The sequence below is a fragment of the Cervus canadensis genome, chromosome Y, assembly GCF_019320065.1.
Source record: "Cervus canadensis isolate Bull #8, Minnesota chromosome Y, ASM1932006v1, whole genome shotgun sequence".
NCBI classification, from domain to species: Eukaryota; Metazoa; Chordata; class Mammalia; order Artiodactyla; family Cervidae; genus Cervus; species Cervus canadensis.
The window spans coordinates 4,398,011-4,420,926 of record NC_057420.1 but is presented as its reverse complement, the minus strand read 5'-3'; the positions used below and the strand labels follow the sequence as shown (position 1 = coordinate 4,420,926).

The following is a 22,916-nucleotide window of genomic DNA, read 5'->3' as shown; positions in this document are numbered from 1 at the left end:
GAATCCCGGACATTACGTTGTGCTCTATATAGAAGATGAGTGCAATTGTGTATTAGTTCAAACAGTCTTTGGCATTGCCTTTCCTTGGGAATGCAAAGAAAACTGATCTTTGGTCCTGTGGCCACTGCTGAGTTTTCCAAATTTGCCCAAATATTGAGTGTAGCACTTTCACAGCATCATATTTCAGGATTTTAAATAACTCAACTAGATATCCATCACCTCCACCAGATTTGCTCTCACTAATGCTTCTTAAGGCCTCCTTGACTTGCATTCCAGGATGTCTAGGCCTAGGTAGTGAGGACAACATCGTGATTATCTGTGTCATGAAGATTTTCTTTGGGTTATTCTTCTGTGTATTCTTGCCCCCTCTTATATCTTCTTCTTCTCTTCAGTGCAGTTCAGTTCAATTCAGTCGCTCAGTCATGTCCAACTCTTTGTGACCCCATGAATCGCAGCACGCCAGGCCTCCCTGTCCATCACCAACTCCCGGAGTTTACTCAAATTAATGCCCATCGACTCAGTGATGCCATCCAGCCATCTCATCCTCTGTTGTCCCCTTCTTCTCCTGCCTCCAATCCCTCCCAACATCAGGGTTTTTTTCCAATGAGTCAACTCTTCACATGAGGTGGCCAAAGTATTGGAGTTTCAGCTTCAGCATCCGCCCTTCCAATGAATACCCAGGACTGAGCTCCTTTAGGATGTACTGGTTGAATCTCCTTGCAGTCCAAGAGACTCTCAAGAGTCTTCTCTAACACCACAGTTCAAATGTATCAATTGTTTGGTGCTCAGCTTTCTTCACAGTACAGCTCTCACATCCATACATGACCACTGGAAAAAGCATAGCTTTGACTAGATAGACCTTTGTGGGCAAAGTAATCTTTCTGCTTTTTAACATGCTATCTAGGTTGTTCATAACTTTCCCTCCAAGGAGTAAGAGTTTTTTTTTTTAATTTCACAGCTGCAATCACCATCTGCAATGATTTTGGAGCCCTAAAACATAAAGTCTGACACTGCTTCCACTGTTTCCCCATCTATTTCCCATGAAGTAATGGGGCCAGTTGCCATAATCTTAGTTTTCTGAATGTTAAGCTTTAAGTCAACTTTTTCACTCTCCTCTTTCACTTCCATCAAGAGGCTTTTTAGTTCCTCTTCACTTTCTTCTGTAAGGGTGGTGTCATCTGCATATCTGAGGTTATTAATATTTCTTCCAGCAGTCTTGATTCCAGCTTGTGCTTCTTTCAGCCCAGCGTTTCTCATGATATATTCTGCATATAAGTCAAATAAGCAGGGTGACAGTATACAGCCTTGATGTACTCCTTTTCCTGTTTGGGACCAGTCTGTTGTTTCATGTCCAGTTCTAACTGTTGCTTCCTTACCTGCATATATGTTTCTCAAGAGATGGGTCAGGTGGTCTAGTATTCCCATCTCTTTGAGAATTTTCCACAGTTCATTGTGATCCACACAGTTAAATGTTTTGGCATAGTCAATAAAGCAGAAATAGATGCTTTTTTTCTGGAAATCTCTTGCTTTTTCGATGATCTATTGGATGTTGGCAATTTGATCTCTGGTTCCTCTGCCTTTTCTAAAACCAGCTTGAACACCTGGAAGTTCGCGATTCACGTTTTGCTGAAGCCTTGCTTGGAGAATTTTGAGCATTACTTTCCTAGCATGAAAGATGAGTTCAGTTGTGTGGTAGTTTGTGCATTCTCTTAGATCCCTAATATTTGTGTCCCTTTCTGTGCCCTTCTTTGCACGAAATTATCGACTGATATCTTTAATTTTCTTGAGGAGACCTGTAGTCTTTCTTATTCTATTGTTTTCCCATATTTCTTGGCATTGATCAATGAGGAAGTTTCTCTTATTTGCCCCAGCTATTCTTCAAAATTCTGCATTTAGGTGGGTATATCTTTCCTGTTCTCGCTTTCCTTCCAATAATCTCCCCCTCTCTCTTTTCTTTTCTCAGCTTTTTTTTTTTTAAGGCCTCTTCAGACAACCATTTTGCCTTTTGCATTTCTTTTTCTTGGGGATATTCTTCATCACTGCTTCCTGCACAATATCACAAACCTCTGTCCACAGTTTTCTAACAGATCTACTTCCTTGAATCTACTTGCCACTTCCAATTATAATCACAAGAAATTTTATTTAGGTCATGCCTGAATGGTCTAGGGGTTTTCTCTACTTTCTTCTATAAGTATGAAGATTTCAATATGAATGGATGATATTAGCCACAGTCAGCTCCTGGTCTTGTTTTGACTGACTGTATAGAGAGTATCTATCTTCAGCTCCAAAGTATATAATCAGTTTGATTTCTGTATTGACCATCTGCTGATGTGCATGTGTAGAGTAGTCTCTCGGGTTGTTGGAAGAGGGTATTTCCTATGTCAGTACCTTATCTTGGCAAAACTCTGTTAGACTTTGTCCTGGTTAATTATGTACCCTAAGGCCAAACTTGTCTGTTACTCTAGGTATGTCTTGATTTCCTACTTTTGCATTCCAGTCCCCTACAAAGAAATGGACATCTTTTTGTGTGCTTTGGTCCTAGAAGGTCCTATTGGTAATCATAAAACTACTCAACTTCAGCTTCCCACTGATCTTCAGCTCAACATCAACTTTAGCAATTCTGGTCAGGACATAGATTTGGATTACTGTGCTATCGAATGGTTTGCCTTTGAAATGAGCAGAGATCTTTGCCATTTTTGAGATTGCACTCAAGTACTGCATTTCACACTCTTGTTGAGTATGAAGGCTACTCCATTTCTTTCTAGGGATTCTTGCCCACCACAGTAGGTAAAATGGTCATCTGGATTAAATTTGCCCATTCCACTCAATTGTAATTCACTGATTCCTAGAAGTTTGATGTTCACACTTGTCATCTCCTGTTTGACCACTTCCAATTTACCATGATTCATGGTCATAACGTTCTAGGTTCTTATGAAATATCATTCTTTATAGCTTCAGACTACATGTATCACCAGTCACATCCACATCTGGGTGTCATTTTCTTTTGGCTCCATCTCTTCATTTTTCTGGAGTTACTTCTGCACCGATTTGCAGAAGCATATTGTGCACCTACCAACCTGGGGAGCTCATCTTTCAGTGTCCCATCTTTTTGCCTTTTCAGACTGTCCATGGGATTTTCAAAGTAAGAATACTGAAGTGGTTTTCCATTCCCTTCTCCATTGCACCATATTTTGTCAGAATCTTCTACCATATCCCATCCATCTTGGGCGACCATAAACGGCATGGCTCATAGTTTCATTGTTGTAAACAAGGCTGTGATCCGTTTGAGCACAGTTTGGTTAATTTTCTGTGATTGTTGTTTTCATTCTGTCTGCCCTCTGATGGGTAAGGAAAAGAGGCTTGTGGGAGCTTCCTGATTGGACAGATAGACTGTGCGTCAACCTGGGTCCTGTTCTGATATGTGGGGCCATATTCAGTAAATCTTAAATGCAATTTTCTCTTGATGCATGCGGCTGTGTTCCAGCCCTGTTGTTTGAACTGTGGCCAAACTATGGTAAGGATAATGAAAGTAATTGGGACCTCCTTCAAAAGCACTTGAGCAAGCACTCTTCAATTCAGTGCCTGTCATCTCACCTCATCCCACTCTTGGCCTGTGCTTCTGCTGGAGACTCCTGGACACTCACAGGCAAGTCTGCCTAAGTCTCTTGTGGGGACACTGCTCCTTACTCTTGGCTCCTGGCTCACACAAGGTTTTGCTTGTGCCCTCCAGCAGTCTGTTTCAGTCCTCTGGAAGTTCTATAATCAAATCCCACTGGCCTCCAAAGTCAACTTCCCTGTGGGTTCTTAGTCCCTTTGCCAGATCCCCAGGTTGGGAAATCTGTAGTAGTCCTAAAACTTCCTCAACAGGACAAGAACTTCTTTGGAATAATTTTCCTGAAATGTGTGGATTGTCTGCTAGGTGGCTTTATGGTGGGTTGAAAGATGACTTCTTCTAAGAGGGCTTATGCCACAAACTGCATGAGGCCTGTAGCAGCCAGAGTCTCTCTTGCCTGTCAGGCCACAGCTGACCCATGCCTCTGAGGAGACACTCAATCACTCAAAGGCAGGTCTGTCTCTGTCTCTGTGCTCTCTCTTGGTACAGGTGCATAGAATGTTTTGTTTGAGCACCCTCAGTGTGACTGGTAGGTATTGAGTCTTTTTTTTTTTTTTAATTTTTATTAGTCGGAGGCTAATTACTTTACAATATTCTAATGGTTTTTGCCATACATTGACATGAATCAGCCATGGGTTTACATGTATTCTCCATTCCGACCCCCCCACCCACCTCCCTTTACCCTATCCCCTGGGTATTCCCAGTGCACCAGCCCTGAACACTTGTCTCATGCATCTAACCTGGTGATCTGTTTCACCCTAGATAATATACATGTTTTGATGCTGTTCGCTTGAAACATCCCACCCTTACCTTCTCCCAGAGAGTCCAAAAGTCTGTTCTGTACATCTGTGTCACTTTTTATGTTTTGCATATAGGGTTATCACTACCATCTTTCTAAATTCCATACATATGTGTTAGAATACTGTATTGGTCTTTACCTTTCTGGCTTACTTCACTCTGTATGATGGGCTACAGTTTCATCCATCCCATTAGAACTGTTTCAAATGAATTATTTTTAATGGCTGAGTTATATTCCCCTGTGTATATGTACCATAGCTTCCTTATCCATTCGTCTCCTGATGGGCATCTAGGTTGCTTCCATGTCCTGGTTATTATAAACAGTGCTTCGATGAAGCATTGCGGTGCACGTGTCTCTTTCACATCTGGTTTCCTCAGTGGGTATGCCCAGAAGTGGGATTGCAGGGTCATATGACAGTTCTATTTCCAGTTTTGTAAGAAATCTCCAAACTGTTCTCCATAGTGGCTGTGCTAGTTTGCATTCCCACCAACAGTGTAAGAGGGTTCCCTTTACTCCACACCCTCTCCAGCATTTATTGCTTGTAGACTTTTACATCCTGACTGGCGTGTAATGGTACATCATTGTGGTTTTGATTTGCATTTCTCTGATAATGAGTGAGGTTGAACATCTTTTCATGTGTTTGTTAGCCATCTGTATGTCTTCTTTGGAGAAATGTCTGTTTAGTTCTTTGGCCCATTTTTTGATTGGGTCATTTATTTTTCTGGAATTGAGCTGCAGGAGTTGCCTGTATATCTTTGAGATGAATCCTTTGTCCGTTGCCTCATTTGCTATTATTTTCTCCCAATCTGAGGGCTGTCTTTTCACATTACTTATAGTTTCCTTTGTTGTGCAAAAGCTTTTAAGTTTCATTAGGTCTCATTTGTTTAGTCTTGCTTTTACTTACAATATTCTGGGAGGTGGGTCATAGAGGCTCTTGCTGTGATTTATGTCAGAGAGTGTTTTGCCTATGTTCTCCTCTAGGAGTTTTATAGTTTCTGGTCTTACATTTAGATCTTTAATCCATTTTGAGTTTATTTTTGTGTATGGTGTTAGAAAGTGTTCTAGTTTCATTCTTTAACAAGTGGTTGACCAGTTTTCCCAGCACCACTTTTTAAAGAGGTTGTCTTTTTTCCATTGTATATCCTTGCCTCCTTTGTCAAAGATAAGGTGTCCATAGGTTCGTGGATTTATCTCTGGGCTTTCTATTCTGTTCCATTGATCTATATTTCTGTCTTTGTGCCAGTACCATACTGTCCTGATGACTGTGGATTTGTAGCAGTACCTGAAGTCAGGCAGGTTGACTCCTCCAGTTCCATTCTTCTTTCTCAAGATTTCTTTGTCTATTTGAGGTTTTGTATTTCCATACAAATGGTGAAATCATTTGTTCTAGTTCTGTGAAAAATACCGTTGGTAGCTTGATAGGGATTGTATTGAATCTATAGATCGCTTTGGGTGGTATAGTCTGTTTCACATATTGATTCTTCCAATCCATGAATACGTTATATTTCTTCATCTATTTGTGTCCTCTTTGATTTCTTTCATCAGTGTTTTATAGTTTTCTATATATAGGTCTTTTGTTTCTTTAGGTAGATATACTCCTAAGTATTTTGTTCTTTTTGTTGCAATGGTGAATGGTACTGTTTCCTTAATTTTTCTCTCTGTTTTCTCATTGTTAGTGTATAGGAGTGCAAGGGATTTCTGTGTATTAATTTTATATCCTGCAACATTACTGTAGCCACTGATTACCTCTAGTAATTTTCTAGTAGAGTGTTTAGGGTTTTCTATGTAGAGGATCATGTCGTCTGCAAACAGTGAGAGTTTTACTTCTTCTTTTCCTATGTAGATTCCTTTTATTTATTTTTCTGCTCTGATTGCTGTGGCCAACACTTCCAAAACTATGTTGAATAACAGTGGTGAGGGTGGGCACCCTTGTCTATTTCCTGACTTTAAGGGAAATGCTTTCAATATTTCACCATTGAGGATAATGTTTGCTGTGGGTTTGTCATATATACCTTTTATGATGTTGAGGTATGTTCCTTCTATGCCTGCTTTCTGGAGAGTTTTTATCATAAATAGATGTTGAATTTTGCCAAAGGCTTTTTCTGCATCTATTGAGATAATCATATGGTTTTTATCTTTCAATTTGTAACTGTTGTGTATTACATTGATTGATTTGCAGATATTAAAGAATCCTTGCATTCCTTGGATAAAGCCCACTTGGTCAAGATGTACGATCTTTTTAATATGTTGTTGGATTCTGCTTGCTAGAATTGTGCTAAGGATTTTTGCATCTATGTTCATCACTGATATTGGCCTGTAGTTTTCTTTTCTTTTTCTTTTTTTCTTGTGACATCTTTGCCTGGTTTTGGAATTAGTGTGATGTTGGCCTCATAGAATGAGTTTGGAAGGTTGCCTTCTGCAATTTTCTGGAAGAGTTTGTGTAAGATAGGTGTTCAGTTCAGTTTAGTTCAGTCACTCAGTCGTGTCCGACTGCTTGAGACCAAATGAATCACAGGACGCCAGGCCTCCCTGTCCATCACAAACTCCTGGAGTTCACTGAAACTCATGTCCATCGAGTCGGTGATGCCATCCAGCCATCTCATCCTCTGTCATCCCCTTCTCCTCCTGCACCCAATCACTCCCAGCATCAGGGTCTTCTCCAACAAGTCAACTCTTCACGTGAGGTGGCCAAAGTATTGGAGTTTCAGCTTCCAATGAACACCCAGGACTGATCTCTTTCAGGATGGACAGGTTGGATCTCCTTGCAGTCCAAGGGACTCTCAAGAGTCTTCTCCAACACCATAGTTCAAAAGCATCAATTTTACAGTGCTCAGCTTTCTTCACAGCCCAAATCTCACCTCCATACATGACCACTGGAAAAACCATAGCCTTGACCAGATGGACCTTTTTTAGCAAAGTAATGTCTCTGCTTTTTAATATGCTATCTAGGTTGGTCATACATTTCCTCCCAAGGAGTAAGCGTCTTTTAATTTCATGGCTGCAGTCACCATCTGCAGTGATTTTGGAGCCCCAAAAAACAAAGTCAGACACTGTTTCAACTGTCTCCCCATCTATTTCCCATGAGGTGATGAAACCAGATGCCATGATCCTAGTTTTCTGAATGTTAAGCTTTAAGCCAACTTTTTCACTCTCCTCTTTCACTTTCATCAAGAGGCTTTTTAGATCCTCTTCACTCTCTGCCATAAGGGTGGTGTCATCCACATATCTGAGGTTATTGATATTTCTCCCGGCAACCTTGATTCCAGCTTGTGCTTTTTCACCCCAGCGTTTCTCTGTATGTACTCTGCATATAAGTTAAATAGGCGGGGTGACAATATAGAGCCTTGATGTACTCCTTTTCCTATTTGGAACCAGTCTGATGTTCCATGTCCAGTTCTAACTGTTGCTTTCTGACTTGCATATAGGTTTCTCAAGAGGCAGGTCAGGTGGTCTGGTATTCCCATCTCCTTCAGAATTTCCACAGTTTATTGTGATCCACACAGTCGAAGGCATTGGCCTAGTCAATAAAGCAGAAATAGATGTTTTTCTGGAACTATCTTGCTTTTTCGATGATCCAGCAGATATTCAAAATTTGATTTCTGGTTCCTCTGCCTTTTCTAAAAGCATCTTGAACATCTGGAAGTTCTTGGTTCACGTATTGCTGAAGCCTGGCTTGGAGAATTTTGCTCATTACCTTACTAGTGTGTGAGATGTGTGGTAGTTTGAGCCTTCTTAGATAGGTGTTAGCTCATCTCTAAATTTTTGGTAAAATTCAGCTGTGAAGCCATCTGGTCATAGGCTTTTGTTTGTTGGAAATTTTCTGATTACCTTTTCAATTTCCGTGCTTGAGATGGGTCTATTAAGATCTTCTAATTCTTCCTGGTTCAGTTTTAGAACGTTATACTTTTCTAAGAACTTACCCGTTTCTTCCAAGTTGTCCATTTTATTGGCATATAGCTGCTGTTACCGGTCTCTTATGGTCCTTTGTATTTCATCGTTGTCTGTTGTGATCTCTCCATTTTCATTTCTAATTTTGTCGATTTGGTTCTCCTCCCTTTGTTTCTTGATGAGTCTGGCTAACGGTTTGTCAATTATATTTACCTTTTCAAAAAACCAGCTTTTAGCTATCTTGATTTTTGCTATGGTCTCTTCTATTTCTTTTGCATTTATTTCTGCCCTGATTTTAAAGATTTTTTTTTTCCTTCTACTAACCCTGGGGTTCCTCATTTCTTCCTTCTCTGGTTGCTTTATGTAAAGTTAGGTTATTTGTTTGACTTTTTTCTTGTTTCTTGAGGTAAGCCTGTATTGCTATGAACCTTCCCCTAAACACTACTTTTAGAGTGTCCCATAGCTTTTGGGTTGCATTTTCATTTTCATTCATTTCTACGCATATTTTGATTTCTTCTATGACATGTTGGTTATACAGCAGCATGTTATTTAGCCTCCGTATGTTTGAATTTTTAATACATTTAATTTTAACATTTGATAATTTTAAAACATATTATAAATATATAACATATAATAATTTCTATATTAAATATATAATATAATATAACACAATATAATATAATACCACCTATATTTATAATTGTTATATCTTCTTCTTAGATTGATTATTTTATCATTATGTAGTATTCTTCTTTGTCTCCTTTCACAGCCTTTATTTTGAAGTCAATTCATCTGATATAAGAAGTATTGCAACTCCTGCTTTCTTTCAGTCTCCGTTTGCATGAATTTTTTTTTTTCCATACCTTCACTTTCAGTCTGTATGTGTCCCTTGCTTTGAGGTTGGTCTCTTGTAGACAGCGCATATAGGTGTCTTGCTTTTGTGTCCATTCTGTCAGTCTTTGTCTTTTGGTTGGGGCATTCAACCCATTTACATTTAAGGTAATTATTGATAAGAATGGGCCCGTGGCCATTTGCTTTCTTGTTTTGGGTTCACGTTCATACAACATTTCTGCCTTTCCTGTCTAGAGAAGATCCTTTAGCATGTGTTGAAGATTTGGTTTGGTGGTGCTGAATTCTCTCAACTTTTGCTTGTCTGTAAAGCTTTTGAATTCTCCTTCATATCTGAATGAGATCTTTTCAGGGTACAGTATTCTGGGTTGTAGGTTATTCTCTTTCATTACTTTAAGTATGTCCTGCCATTCCACTGTGACCTGAAGGGCTTCTATTGAAAAATCAACTGTTATCCTTATGGGAATCTCCTTGTGTGTTATTTGTTGTTTCTTCCTTGCTGCTTTTAATATTTGTTCTTTGTGTTTGATCTTTGTTAATTTGACTAATATTTGTCTTGGGGTGCTTCACCTTCGTTTATCCTGTTTGGGGCTTTCTGGGTTTCTTGGACTTGTGTCACTATTTCTTTCCCCACTTTGGGGAGGATTTCAGCTATTATCTCCTTGAGTATCTTCTCATGGCCTTTCTTTTTGTCTTCTTCTTCTGGGACTCCTATGAGTCGAATGTTGGGGCATTTCATTTTGCCCCAGAGGTCCCTGAGGGTGTCTTCATTTCTTTTAATTCTTTTTTTCTTTTTTCCTCTCTGCTTCATTTATTTCCAGTATTTTATCTTCTACCTCACTTATCCTGTCATCTGCCTCCATTATTCTACTGTTGTTTCCCTCCAGAGTGTTTTTTATCTCATTTATTGCATTATTCATTTTTAATTGACTCTTTTTTATTAATTTCTTCTAGGTCTTTGTTAAACATTACTTGCATCTTCTCAATCCTTGTCTCCAGTTTACTTATCTGTAACTCTATTTTGTGTTCAAGATTTTGGGTCATTTTTATTATCATTATTATAAATTCCTTTTCAGGTATATTCCCTATTTCCTCCTCTTTTTTTGGCTTGGTGGGCATTTTTCATGTTCCTTTTCCTGCTGGGTATTCCTCTGTCTTTTCATCTTATTTAGATTGCTGTGTTTGGGGTGACCTTTTTGTATTCTGGTAGTCTGTGGTTCCTTTTTATTGTGGAGGTTTCTCCCAGTGGGTGGGGCTGGATGTTTGGCTTGTCGAGGTTTGCTGGTTAGGGAAGCTTGTGTCGGTGCTCTGGTGGGTGGAGCTGAATTTCTTCTCTCTGGAGTGCAATGGAATGTCCAGTAGTGAGTTTTGAGATGGGTCTATGGGTTTGGTGTGACTTTGGGCAGCCTGTATGTTGACACTCGGGGCTATATTCCTGTGTTGCTGGAGAATTTGTGTGGTATGTCTTGCTCTGGAACTTATTGGCTCTTGGGTGGTGGTTGGTTTCAGTGTAGGTATGGAGGCTTTTGGACGATGTCTTATTAATTAATGTTCCCTGTAGTTAGGAGTTCTCTGGCGTTCTCAGTTTTTGGGCTTAAGCCTCTTGCCTCTGGATTTCTGTCTTATTTTTCCAGTAGCCTCAAGACTTCTCCATCCATACAGCACTGATAATAAAACCTCTAGGTTAATGGTGAAAGGATTCTCTACAGTGAGGGGCATCCAGAGAGGTTCACAGAGATACATGAAGAAGAGTAGAGGGAGGAAGGAGATAAGAGGTGAGCAGTAGGAGAAAAGGGGGAATTCAAGAGAGCAGAGGCAGCTCTAGAGTACACTCTGTTCCCAATGTGTTCTCCACAGCCCAGAATGCCCACAGAGAGTTACAGTATTGGATTGAGAATAGAAGCGAGAGGGAGGAAATAGACGTGATCTGGGGGAGAAAAAGGAGAGTCAAAAGGGTGAGAGAGTGATCAAACCAGTAATCACACTCCTGAGTACAAATGGGTACTGAGGATTCCTAAATGTCCAAAATTGATATCAAATACTGAAAAACAAAGCTTAAAAATCTAGAGTAGAGGTTAGACTGTTAACAATACAATATTAAAAAAAAAAAAAAAACACAGAAACACAAAAAATTTAAAAATATATATGAAGTTTGCTGTAAAAATAGGATTTTCTTTTGGTCAGGTTATAGTGGGTTATAAAAATGAAAAATAAGGAGTAATAGAAGGGTTTTAAAAAAATAACAGAAAACAATTTAATTATAAAAATAATAATAATAGCAAACATGTATCTAAGAATTTATCTGGAGCTCTGCGGGCAGTGTGGCTTTGGTTCAGTTTCAGATAGCCCCTTGTTCCAGCTTACACTTCTCAATATCTATAGGCCCCTTCCAGTGTAGTCGGTGTTAACTACAGGGATTTTAATCTGTTGTATCTGTCATTTCTAAAGTGGTTTGTTTATTTGGCTTCTGTTGGCAGGTCTCTTCAGTGTCTAATTTCTGCCCTGACACAAGCAGAAGGAGGTGGTCTCTTGTTTAGGTTTGCTTGCTCAGTCATGCTGTGGGGAGGGAGGAGCACGGCAGACAAATATCACTGGCATGTGCGGGGAGCACTCACAGTGTTTCAGTCATACTGGGTTCCCCGCGCTCATGGCGTGTGTGCTTTCCCCATCTACACTGCTCAGGCTCCAGGCTGCTGTACAGGGAGTGGGCCCTGAGTTGTGTGCACTCCCCAGGCCTAAGCCACTCAGATTCTGGTTTGCAGGTACTCCACAAAGATGCAGACACATTTGTGCCTGCATTTTGTGTCTTCCCTGGTCAGAGTAGCTCAGGCGGCCAGGAACTTGACTAGCACACTCTCCCCTGGCACACTATGCCTTATCCCCTCCATAGTCCCAGCCTCGGGTTCTGCACTCGCTGGTTGGGTGTGCCTTGTGTCCCTTCTGGGAAGCTGATTTCTGGCTGCGACCCTCCCAGTGGATGTTAACCATCCAGAATCTCAGGAAGTCTTTGGTTAGAAGCTGGAAGCCTGTTTGCTGTTTGGTAGGGGGTGCTGTCTCTGGGGCCGAGTTTGCCCCTTTCCCCTCCCCTCTGCCTCCTGCCTCCAGCGGGGGATGGGCCGGTCGGCAGCCGGATAGCTGTTCTCTGGTATTTGCTCAGTCCTTCGTCCTGGGAATGGGTAGGTAGTGCCTAAATTTAAGGCTTTTCCCAAGTTAATTATCTCTCTCTTGCTATCCCACAGTTTAAGTTGCTATCTCGCGTTAGCTCCCTCCAATTGCCCTCAGGGAATTCAGGCCTGGTCCTTACCCTAAGCAATGCTAGTGGCTCTCCTTTTAGCTCCCACTTGATGGTGGCGGATGTGAGTGTCTGGGGTACATTTCTGCTGAGATTTGTTTTTAGGCATGTAATCTGTGGGTTTTATTTATTTTCCTTCCCAGTGAGGTTGCCCTCTGAGATTCGAAAACTTCCCCCAGACCCACCAGTGAGAGGGTTTCCTGGTGTTTGGAAGCTTCCTCTATTAAGACTCCCTTCCCGGGATGGATCTCTGTCCCTAACTCTATTCTCTCTCTTTTTATCTTTTATATTTTGTCCTCCCCCAGAAAATGGACTGCTTTTCTGGGTGTCTGATGTCCTCTGCTAGTGATCAGAAGTTGTTTTGTGGAGTTTGCTCAGCATTCAAATGCTCTTTCAATGAATTAGTGGGAGAGAAATTGGTCTCCTCATTCTCTTCCTCTGCCATCTTTGGAGCCAGTTTTAAAAGAAAATTCTAAGAGATTCCAAGGAATTCCAAAGTAAAGGAGGACTTCCACAAAGGAAATCAGGAGACTGAGTCGTGATGTGTTGCCTCACTGCCTCGCGGTTCAGTCTGAGACAACTGATCTCTACCTTTTAATCAGTTTCCTTAAGGGGTCTGACAATGGGGCTCTTCTAACCACTCACACTCAGGCCAAGAGGCTTCTTAGCTTATTCCTAGTTGAGCTATTTTAAATCCTCAAAGTTGATGCTGTGAAAGTGCTGCACTCGATATGAAAGCAAATTTGGAAAACTCAGCAGTGGCCACAGGACTGGAAAAGATCAGTTTTCATTCCAAATCCAAAGAAAGACAATGCCAAAGAATGCTCAAACTACCACACAATTGCACTCGTCTCACACGCTAGTAAAGTAATGCTCAAAACTATCCATGCCAGACTTCAGCAATATGTGAACAGTGGACTTCCAAAAGTTCAGGTTGGTTTTAGAAAAGGCAGAGGAACCAGAGATCAAATTGCCAACATCCAATGGATCATTGAAAATGCAAGACTGTTTTGGAAACAAACAAACAAGGGGGAAAAAAAAGACCAAACGAAAACATATATTTCTGTTTTAATGACTATGCCAAAACCTTTCACTGTGTGGATTACAATAAACTGTGGGAAATTCTGAAGGAGATGGGAGTACCAGGCCACCTGACCTGCCTCTTGAGAAATGTGTATGCACGTCAGGAAGCAACAGTTAGAACTGGACATGGAACAACAGACTCGTTCCAAATACAGTGGAAAGAGTGGCTGACTTTATTTTTCTGGTCTCCAAAATCATTACAGACGGTGATTGCAGGCATGGAGTTAAAAAAAAAAAAAAAAAGGCAAAACAAAAACAAACAAACAAAAAACTCTTGCTCTTTGGAAGGAAATTTATGACCAACCTAGACAGCATATTAAAAAGCAGAGACAGTATTTTGTCAACAATTGTCCGTCTAGTCAAGGCTATTGTTTTTCCAGTAGTTTGATATGGATGTGAGATTTGGAGTATACAGGAAGCTGAATGATGGAGAATTCCTGCTTTTGAACTGTGGTGTTGGAGAAGGCTCTTGAGAGCCCCTTGGACTGCAAGGAGGTCTAATCAGTCCATCCTAAAGGAGATCAGTCCTGGGTGTTCATTAGAAGGACTGATGTTGACGCTGAAAGTCCAATACTTTGGCCATCTGAGAGAAGAGCTGACTCATTTGATAAGACCTTGATGCTGGGAAAGATTGACGGCAGGAGGAGAAGGAGATGGCAGAGGATGAGGTGGTTGGATGGCATCACTGACTCAATGAACATGGTTTGGGTGGACTCTGGCAGTTGTTGATGGACAGGGAGCCCTGACATGATGTGGTTCATGCAGTCGCAAAGAGTTGGACACCCCTGAGCACTCGAGTGAAGTGAACTTGCTGTTAAAGTGAGTTACTTGTGAGGGTTTTCAGAAGAAATGGAATGAAGAAACTGACATACAGCAGAGTGAAGCTAAATCTAATCTCAAGTGGCGATGATATTGCACTGGGTGTAAAATTTTCTACGTCAAATATGTCACTGTGTATATTTTTCATATGAAGATCCTCGTTCAGATTTCCGTCTCACATATGGAATTCTCAATCATACGTTAAAATCTGAATGAATATTTTCTGACAACGCTTGAAACTTTGCATATTTGGAATAAGAAAAGCCTGGTAAAGATTTTTTTTTTTTCTCTTTTTTTTTTTTTTTTTTTTTTTTTTTTTTTTTCCTTTTTTTTCTTTCTTTTTTTTTCTTTTTTTTTCTTCTTTTTTTTTTAAATTTTTTTTTTCTTTTCTTTTTTCTTTAGATCAGAATCGCCTCGATAATCAATGGCGCGGGACAAGACCAGCCTCATCTATCTGATCAATTCATCACCTCTGAGATTTTTTTTTTTATCTGATATATGAACCCTGTATTTCACATATAAAAATATGGGTTTAGTTTTGATAGATGAGGTATACATATATATGTATATTTTTCAATATGAAAACATGTGGATACATTTTTGTACATGTAGTTAGGAAGTCTGAATGTTGATAAGCAGGACTGCACAAACATATTCATACATGAGATATGGACCTTTGATATTTTGTATATGAAAATATCACCTTAGCTTCTCAAACATGGAATATGATATTTCCTATATTTTAATATGGTAATCTGAGTGCAGAGTGCATATTATCCTAATGAACTATGAAATACACTCTGTTTCACATTAGAAAAGCCATTTCACACCAGAATCCAAAAGTCTACAGGCAATAAATGCTGGAGAGGGTGTGGAGAAAAGGGAACACTCTTACACTGTTTGTGGGAATGCAAACTAGTACATCCACTATGGAGAACATTGTGAAGATCCTTAAAAAAAAAAACAAAACTGAAAATAGAACTGCCATTTGACTCAGCAATCCCACTACTGGGCATACACACTGAGGAAACCAGAATTGAAAGAGACACGTGCACCCCAATGTTCATTGCAGCATTGCTTATAATAGGAAGGACATGGAAGCAACCTAGATATCCATCAGCAGATGAATGGATAAGAAAGCTGTGGTACATATACACAATGGAATATTACTCAGCCATTAAAGTGAGTGCATTTGAATCAGTTCTAATGAGGTGGATGCAACTGGAGCCTATTATACAGAGTGAAGTAAGCCAGAAATAAAAACACCAGTACACTGCCAGCCGTTCACAGAACAAAGGGACCGAGAAAGTCCAGAGAAGAGCTCACAGGCTGCAGCCCGGCCCAGCCCCGACGGAGGCAGGAGGCAGGGGGCAGGCTTGGCTCCAAGGACCGCATCCCCTGCCGCACTGCAAACAGGCCTCCAGTTTCAAATCAAAGACCTCCTGAGATTCTGGATGGTCGACATCCGCCGGGAGGGTCGCGGCGAGACACAGGGCGCAGGCACCCGAACGGCGCAGGTGGGGACTGGGGCTGGGGACACGGAGGGCAGAAGGCGCACACACCCAACTGGCGCCGGCGGAAACTGAGACTGGGACTGCGGATGGGAGTGGGCGCATTGCACCTGGGGAGAGTGTGCCCATCAAGCCCCTGGCTGCCTGGACCGCTGTGATGGGGAAGGCACAAAGAGCAGGCGCAGCTTTCTGTCCCGTGCTTTTGTGGAACACCCGAGGGCTGGAACCGCATGCAGCGTGGGGCGCGCTCTATATAGAGCAGCCGGGAACCTGAGCAGTGCAGACGGAGAAAGCAGCGCCAGCCCCCTCCCCGCAGCGTGATGGAACTATCTACCTGAATAAGAGTCCACCTCCCCCCGCCTGTGTCAGGGCGGAAATGAGGCTCTGAAGAGACCGGCAAACAGAAGCCAAATAAACAAAGGGAACCGCCTCAGAAGGGACTGGTGCAACAGATTAAAATCCCTCTAGAAAACACCGACTACACCGGAAGGGGCCTGTAGATATCGAGAAGTGTAAGCTGGAACGAGGAGCTATCTGAAACTGAGCCGGACCCACACTGACCGCAACAGCTCCAGAGAAACTCCTAGATATAATTTTACTTTTTTCGCTTTTTTTTTTTCTTTTTTTCTTTTTTCTTTTTTATTATTTTTTCTTTTTTTCTTTTTTATTTTTTCTCTTTTATTTTCCTTTAAAATCCCCTATTACTCCCCCATTACTCCTTAACTTTCATTTCCATAGATTTTTACGATTTTTTTAATTAGGGAAAAAAAAAATTTTTTTTTTTCTTTTTTTCTTTTTCCTTTTTTTTTCTTCTTCTTTTTTTTCTTTCCTTTTTCTCTTCTATTTTCTATTTTTCTTTTTCTCTTATTTCTTTTAAAGTCCTCTAGTACTCCTCTACTACTCCTTAATTTTCATTTTCAATACACTATAACCTTACAAAAAAAAGAAGAAGAGAAGCCCTATTTTTAAACCGAACTTCATATATATTTCTAAAATTTTTTTGGTATGTTTTGGTTTTTGTTTTTAATATAGTATATTTAAGAGTCTAACTTCTACTCTAGATTTTTAATTTTTGTTTGTCATTACATGATGTAAATTGTGAACATTTAAGAATCCAATATTCAGTTCCCATTTTTATTCAGGAGTGTGTTGATTATTCTCTCCCAATCTTGACTCTCTGTTTTCTACCTCAGAACACCTCTATTTCCTGCTTTCCCCTTCTCTTCCCAATCTAATTCTGTGAATCTTTGTGGGTGTCTGGGCTACGAAGAACACTCTGGGAACAGACAACTGTGTAGATCTGTCTCTCTCCTCGAGTCCCCCTTTTTCTCCTCCTGCTCATCTCTATCTCCCTCCTCCCTCTCCTCTTCTTCATGTAACTCTGTGAACCTCTCTGGGTGTCCCTAACGGGGGAGAATCTTTTCGCCATTAATCTAGAAGTTTTAGTATCAGTGCTGTATAGTTGGAGAAGTCCTGAGACTACAGGAAGAATAAAACTGAAATCCAGAGGCAGGAGACTTGAGCCCAAAACCTGAGAACACCAGAAAACTCCTGACTATGTGGAACCTTAAGTGATAAGTGACCGTCCAAAAGCCTCCATGCCTGCACTGAAACCAACCACCACCCAAGAGCCAATAAGTTTTAGAGCAAGGCATACCACGCAAATTCTCCAGCAACGCAGGAACATAGCCCTGAATGTCAACATACAGGCTGCCCAAGGTGACACCTAACACATAGACCCATCTCAAAACTCATTACTGGGCACTCCATTGCTCTCCAAAGAGAAGAAATCAAGTTCCATGCACCAGAACACCTTACCACAACCTTCCCTAACCAGGAAACCTTGACAAGCCAATCGTCTAATCCCACCCACTGGGTAAAACCTCCACAATAAAAAGGAACCACAGACCTCCAGAATACAGAAAGCCCACTCCAGACACAGCAATCTAAACAAGATGAAAAGGCAAAGAAATACCCAACAGGTAAAGGAACATGAAAAATGCCCACCAAGTCAAACAAAAGAAGAGGAGATAGGGAATCTACCTGAAAAAGAATTTAGAATAATGATAATAAAAATGATCCAAAATCTTGAAAACAAAATGGAGTTACAGATAAATAGCCTGGAGACAAAGATTGAAAAGATGCAAGAAATGTTTAATAAAGACCTAGAAGAAACAAAGAGTCAATTAAAAATGAATAATGCAATGAATGAGATCAAAAACACTCTGGAGGGAACCAAGAGTAGAATAATGGAGATAGAAGATAGGATAAGTGAGGTAGAAGATAAAATGGTGGAAATAAATGAAGCAGAGAGGATAAAAGAAAAAAGGATCCAAAGAAATGAGGACAACCTCAGGGACCTCTGGGACACTGTGAAACGCCCCAACATTCGAATCATAGGAGTCCCAGAAGAAGAAGACAAAAAGAAAGGCCATGAGAAGATACTCAGGGAGCTAATAGCTGAAAACTTCCCTAAATGGGGAAGGAAATGGCCACCCAAGTCCAAGAAACCCAGAGAGTCCCAAACAGGATAAGCCCAAGGTGAAACATCCCAAGAAACATATTAATCAAATTAACAAAGATCAAACACAAAGAACAAATACTAAAAGCAGCAAGGGAGAAACAACAAATAACACACAAAGGGATTCCCATAAGGATAACAGCTGATATATCAATAGAAACCCTCCAGACCAGAAGGGAATGGCAGGACATACTAAAAGTAATGAAAGAGAATAACCTACAACCTAGATTACTGTACCCAGCAAGGATCTCATTCAGATATGCCGGAGAATTCAAAAGCTTTACAGACAAGCAAAAGCTGAGAGAATTCAGCACCACCAAACCAGCTCTTCAACAAATGTTAAAGGATCTTCTCTAGACAGGAAATGCAGAAAGCTTGTATAAACGTGAACCCCAAACAACAAAGTAAATGGCAATGGGACCACACCTATCAATAATTACCTTAAATGTAAATGGGTTGAATGCCCCAACCAAAAGACAAAGATTGGCTGAATGGATACAAATACAAGACCCCTGTATATGCTGTCTACAAAAGACCCACCTCAAAACAAGAGACACATACAGACTAAAAGTGAAGGGCTGGAAAAAAATATTTCACGCAAACGGAGACCAAAAGAAAGCATGAGTCGCAATACTCATATCAGATAAAATAGACTTTCAAATAAAGGATGTGAAAAGAGACAAAGAAGGACACTACATAATGATCAAAGGATCAATCCAAGAAGAAGATATAACAATTATAAATATATACACACCCAACATAGGAGCACCACAATATGTATGGCAAACGCTAACGAGTATGAAAGAGGAAATTAATAGTAACACAATAATAGTGGGAGACTTTAATACCCCACTCACAACTATGGATAGATCAACTAAACAGAAAATTAACAAGGAAACACAAACCTTAAATGACACAATGGACCAGCTAGACCTAATTGATATCTATAGGACATTTCACCCCAAAACAATCAACTTCACCTTTTTCTCAAGTGCACACGGAACCTTCTCCAGAATAGATCACATCCTGGGCCATAAATCTGGTCTTGGAAAATTCAAAAAATTTGAAATCATTCCAGTCATCTTTTCTGACCACAGTGCAGTAAGATCAGATTTCAAATACAGTTGAAAAATTTTACTCAGCCGTCAAAAAGAATTCATTTGAACCAGTCCTAATGAGATGGATGAAACTGGAGCCCCTTATACAGAGTGAAGTAAGCCAGAAAGATAAAGAACATTACAGCATACTAACACATATATATGGAATTTAGAAAGATGGTAACGAAACCCTATATGCAAAACAGAAAAAGAGACACAGAAATACAGAACAGACTTTTGAACTCTGTGGGAGAAGGTGAGGGAGGGATGTTTCAAAAGAACAGCATGTATGTTATCTATGGTGAAACAGATCACCAGCCCAGGTGGGATGCATGAGACAAGTGCTCCAGCCTGGTGCACTGGGAAGACCCAGAGGAATCGGGTGGAGAGGGAGATGGGAGGGGGATCGGGATGGGGAATAAGTGTAAATCTATGGCTGATTCATATCAATGTATGACAAAACCCACTGAAATGTTGTGAAGTAATTAGCCTCCAACTAATAAAAAAATTAAAAAAAAATTTGTTAAAAATTCAAACATATGGAGGCTAAATAACACGCTTCTGAATAACCAACAAATCATAGAAGAAATCAAAATATGCATAGAAATGAATGAAAATGAAAACACAACAACACAAAACCTGTGGGACACTGTAAAAGCAGTGCTAAGCGGAAGGTTCAGAGCATTACAGGCTTACATCAAGAAACAAGAAAAAAGCCAAATAAATAACCTAACTCTACACCTAACGCGATTAGAGAAGGAAGAAATGAAGAACCCCAGGGTTAGCAGAAGGAAAGAGGGTGGGATGTTTCGAAAGAACAGCATGTATATTATCTGTGGTGAAACAGATCGCCAGCCCAGGTGGGATGCATGAGACAAGTACTCGGGCCTGGTGCACTGGGAAGACCCAGAGGAATTGGGTGGAGAGGGAGGTGGGAGGGGGGATCGGGATGAGGAATACGTGTAGCTGTATGGCTGATTCAGGTCAATGTATGATAAACCCCACTGAAATATTGTGAAGTAATTATCCTCCAACTAATTTAAAAAAAATTTTTTTTGGAAAAAAAAAAAAAAAACACACCAGTACAGTACACTAATGCATATATATGGAATTTAGAAACTTGGTTATGGTAACCCTATAAGGGAGACAGCAAAAACGAGACATAGATGTATAGAACAGTCTTTTGGACGAGAGTGGGATGATTTCGGAGAATGGCATTGAAACATATATATTATCATATGTGAAACAAATCATAATGCTCACAGCTCACAGTTCACGTGATGCTGCACTGGGATGACCCAGAGGGATGGGATAGGGAGGGAGGTGCGAGGGGGTTTCAGGATGGGGAACACATATACACCCGTGGTGGATTCATGTCAACATATGGCAAGACTACTACAATATTGTAAAATAATTAGCCTCCAATTAAAATAAATATATTTATATTAAAAAAAGGAAAATCTGAACACAACACTTCATACAAGAAATTTGAAATTTTCTATATATGACATTTAGGAATATTGAATTCTCTACCTTTCATATATGAATAACATGGTACCAACCATACTCCCTGAAGTATGGAATACTGTATATTTCACATATGGCATTTTGGACACATCTTTTCCAGTATGAAATATTTAAAGTTTTCTACATCACACATGAAAAGCTGCACCCTGATTTTCCTACATGAATATGGAATTCTCTGTGTTTAGCATAGGAAAACCTGGAGACAAATCACCTTATAAGAAATATTGACTTCTATATGTTTTGCATTAGAAAATCTGGGTACAGATTCTCTACTGAAACATGACATTTTCTACATTCAACTTATGAAAATCTGGGCATAGTATTTTTGTTAAAAAAGAAATATAGCAGTCTGTATAACATGTGAGAATCTGGACATACCTTATCCTACCTGAAAAATGGAATATTCTTTCTCAATTAAAAACTGGATTAGATATTCTTTTCCTCCATGACCTATAAAATTCTCTGCATTTCACTTATGAAAATTTAGGCAATGTTTTTTTTTTTTTTTTTTTTCAGGAAATTTGGAATCCTCTTCATTTCACAGACTAAATTCTGAAGTCAGTCATCCAAAATGCAATTTTGTATATTTTACTTATAGTATGATTTTTTTCTGTATTTTTACATACAAAATGAGATGCAGGTGTTCATATAAGAAAAGCAAGTAACTGGTTTTCCTGTATGAAAGTTGGTCTTCCATGTATTTCTTATATAAAAACCTGGATGCAGATTACCTACATAGAATATTGAATTCTTCATAATTCACAGATGAATGTCTATGTGAAGATATCCCATTATGAAATGTGGAATTGTGTAATTCCACATAATTTTGTTCATTCCACATAAAAAAGAAAATCCAACATGAACGGTGGAATCCCTATATTTCACACTTGGAAACTTGGGTGTGACTAGTGGTCCCTGAATCATGGAATCTTCCATGTTTTCATGTGTTAATCTAGGTCCAGTAATTCCTACATGAAACATGATTCTCTCTGCTACACATGTGAAAATCCTTGGTGCTGAATGTTATGAAATATGGATTTCTCTACACATCACATATGACACATATGACAATATTACATTGTCAGAGAAATCCATGTATAGAGAAATCCATATTGTCACATATGACAATGTAATCTTATATGAAATTGGAAATCATTTGCATTTTGCATTGAAAATGTAGCCCCACAATATCCATAATGAAGTATGGAATCCTCTGCATTTCACATAAGCACATCTGGTCGCTGATATTCCAACATGTAATGTGGAATTCTCTATATTTCATATGCAAACATCTTGGCACTAATTTTCCAACGTGAAATATGGATTTTGCATTACTACATGTGTGAAAATCCAAGAATATGGACTACACTGCATTTCATAATTGAAAAGCAGTATGCAGATTTTCTTAGAGAAATTTGGAATCTTCTATATTAAAATATACGGGTGAAAATTGTCCTATGTACAAGGTGGATTTCTCAATATTATACATGGGACAATGCAAGAGCATTTTGCTGAGAAGAAATTTGAAAGTTTATTTTGCTCTTATTGAGAATTTGTGGGAAATTCTAAATAAAAAACAATATGGACATTCCTTTCTTTCTTTTTTTTTAATAGTCCTATCTGGTCGTAGATTTTCATATATAATATTTGTAATTTTCTTAACTTTATGTGAAAAATCTACTTCAGTCTCTTCATAAGTGAAACATAAAAACTCTGACATTTCATATGTGAAAATGGTTTCAGATTTCTTATATGAAATATGGAATTAAAAAGAAATAATTTGTATATGAAAATCTGAACAATGTTATTACCATATGAAATATGTGGAAGACTCTGAATGTCAATTTTTGAAATGGACATGCCCACGTGAAATTTGGAGTTTCCTATATTTCATATCCAAAGAGAAGGTACTGATTT

The 22,916-nt window shown here is 39.6% G+C and overlaps 1 non-coding gene across 1 annotated transcript; it reads right to left on the bottom strand.

The window, feature by feature from the left end:
• Positions 1–14,742: 14,742 nt before the first annotated feature.
• On the bottom strand, positions 14,743–14,820 carry LOC122436482. The gene has a single exon (XR_006268024.1).
• Between the last annotated feature and the right edge of the window lie 8,096 nt (positions 14,821–22,916).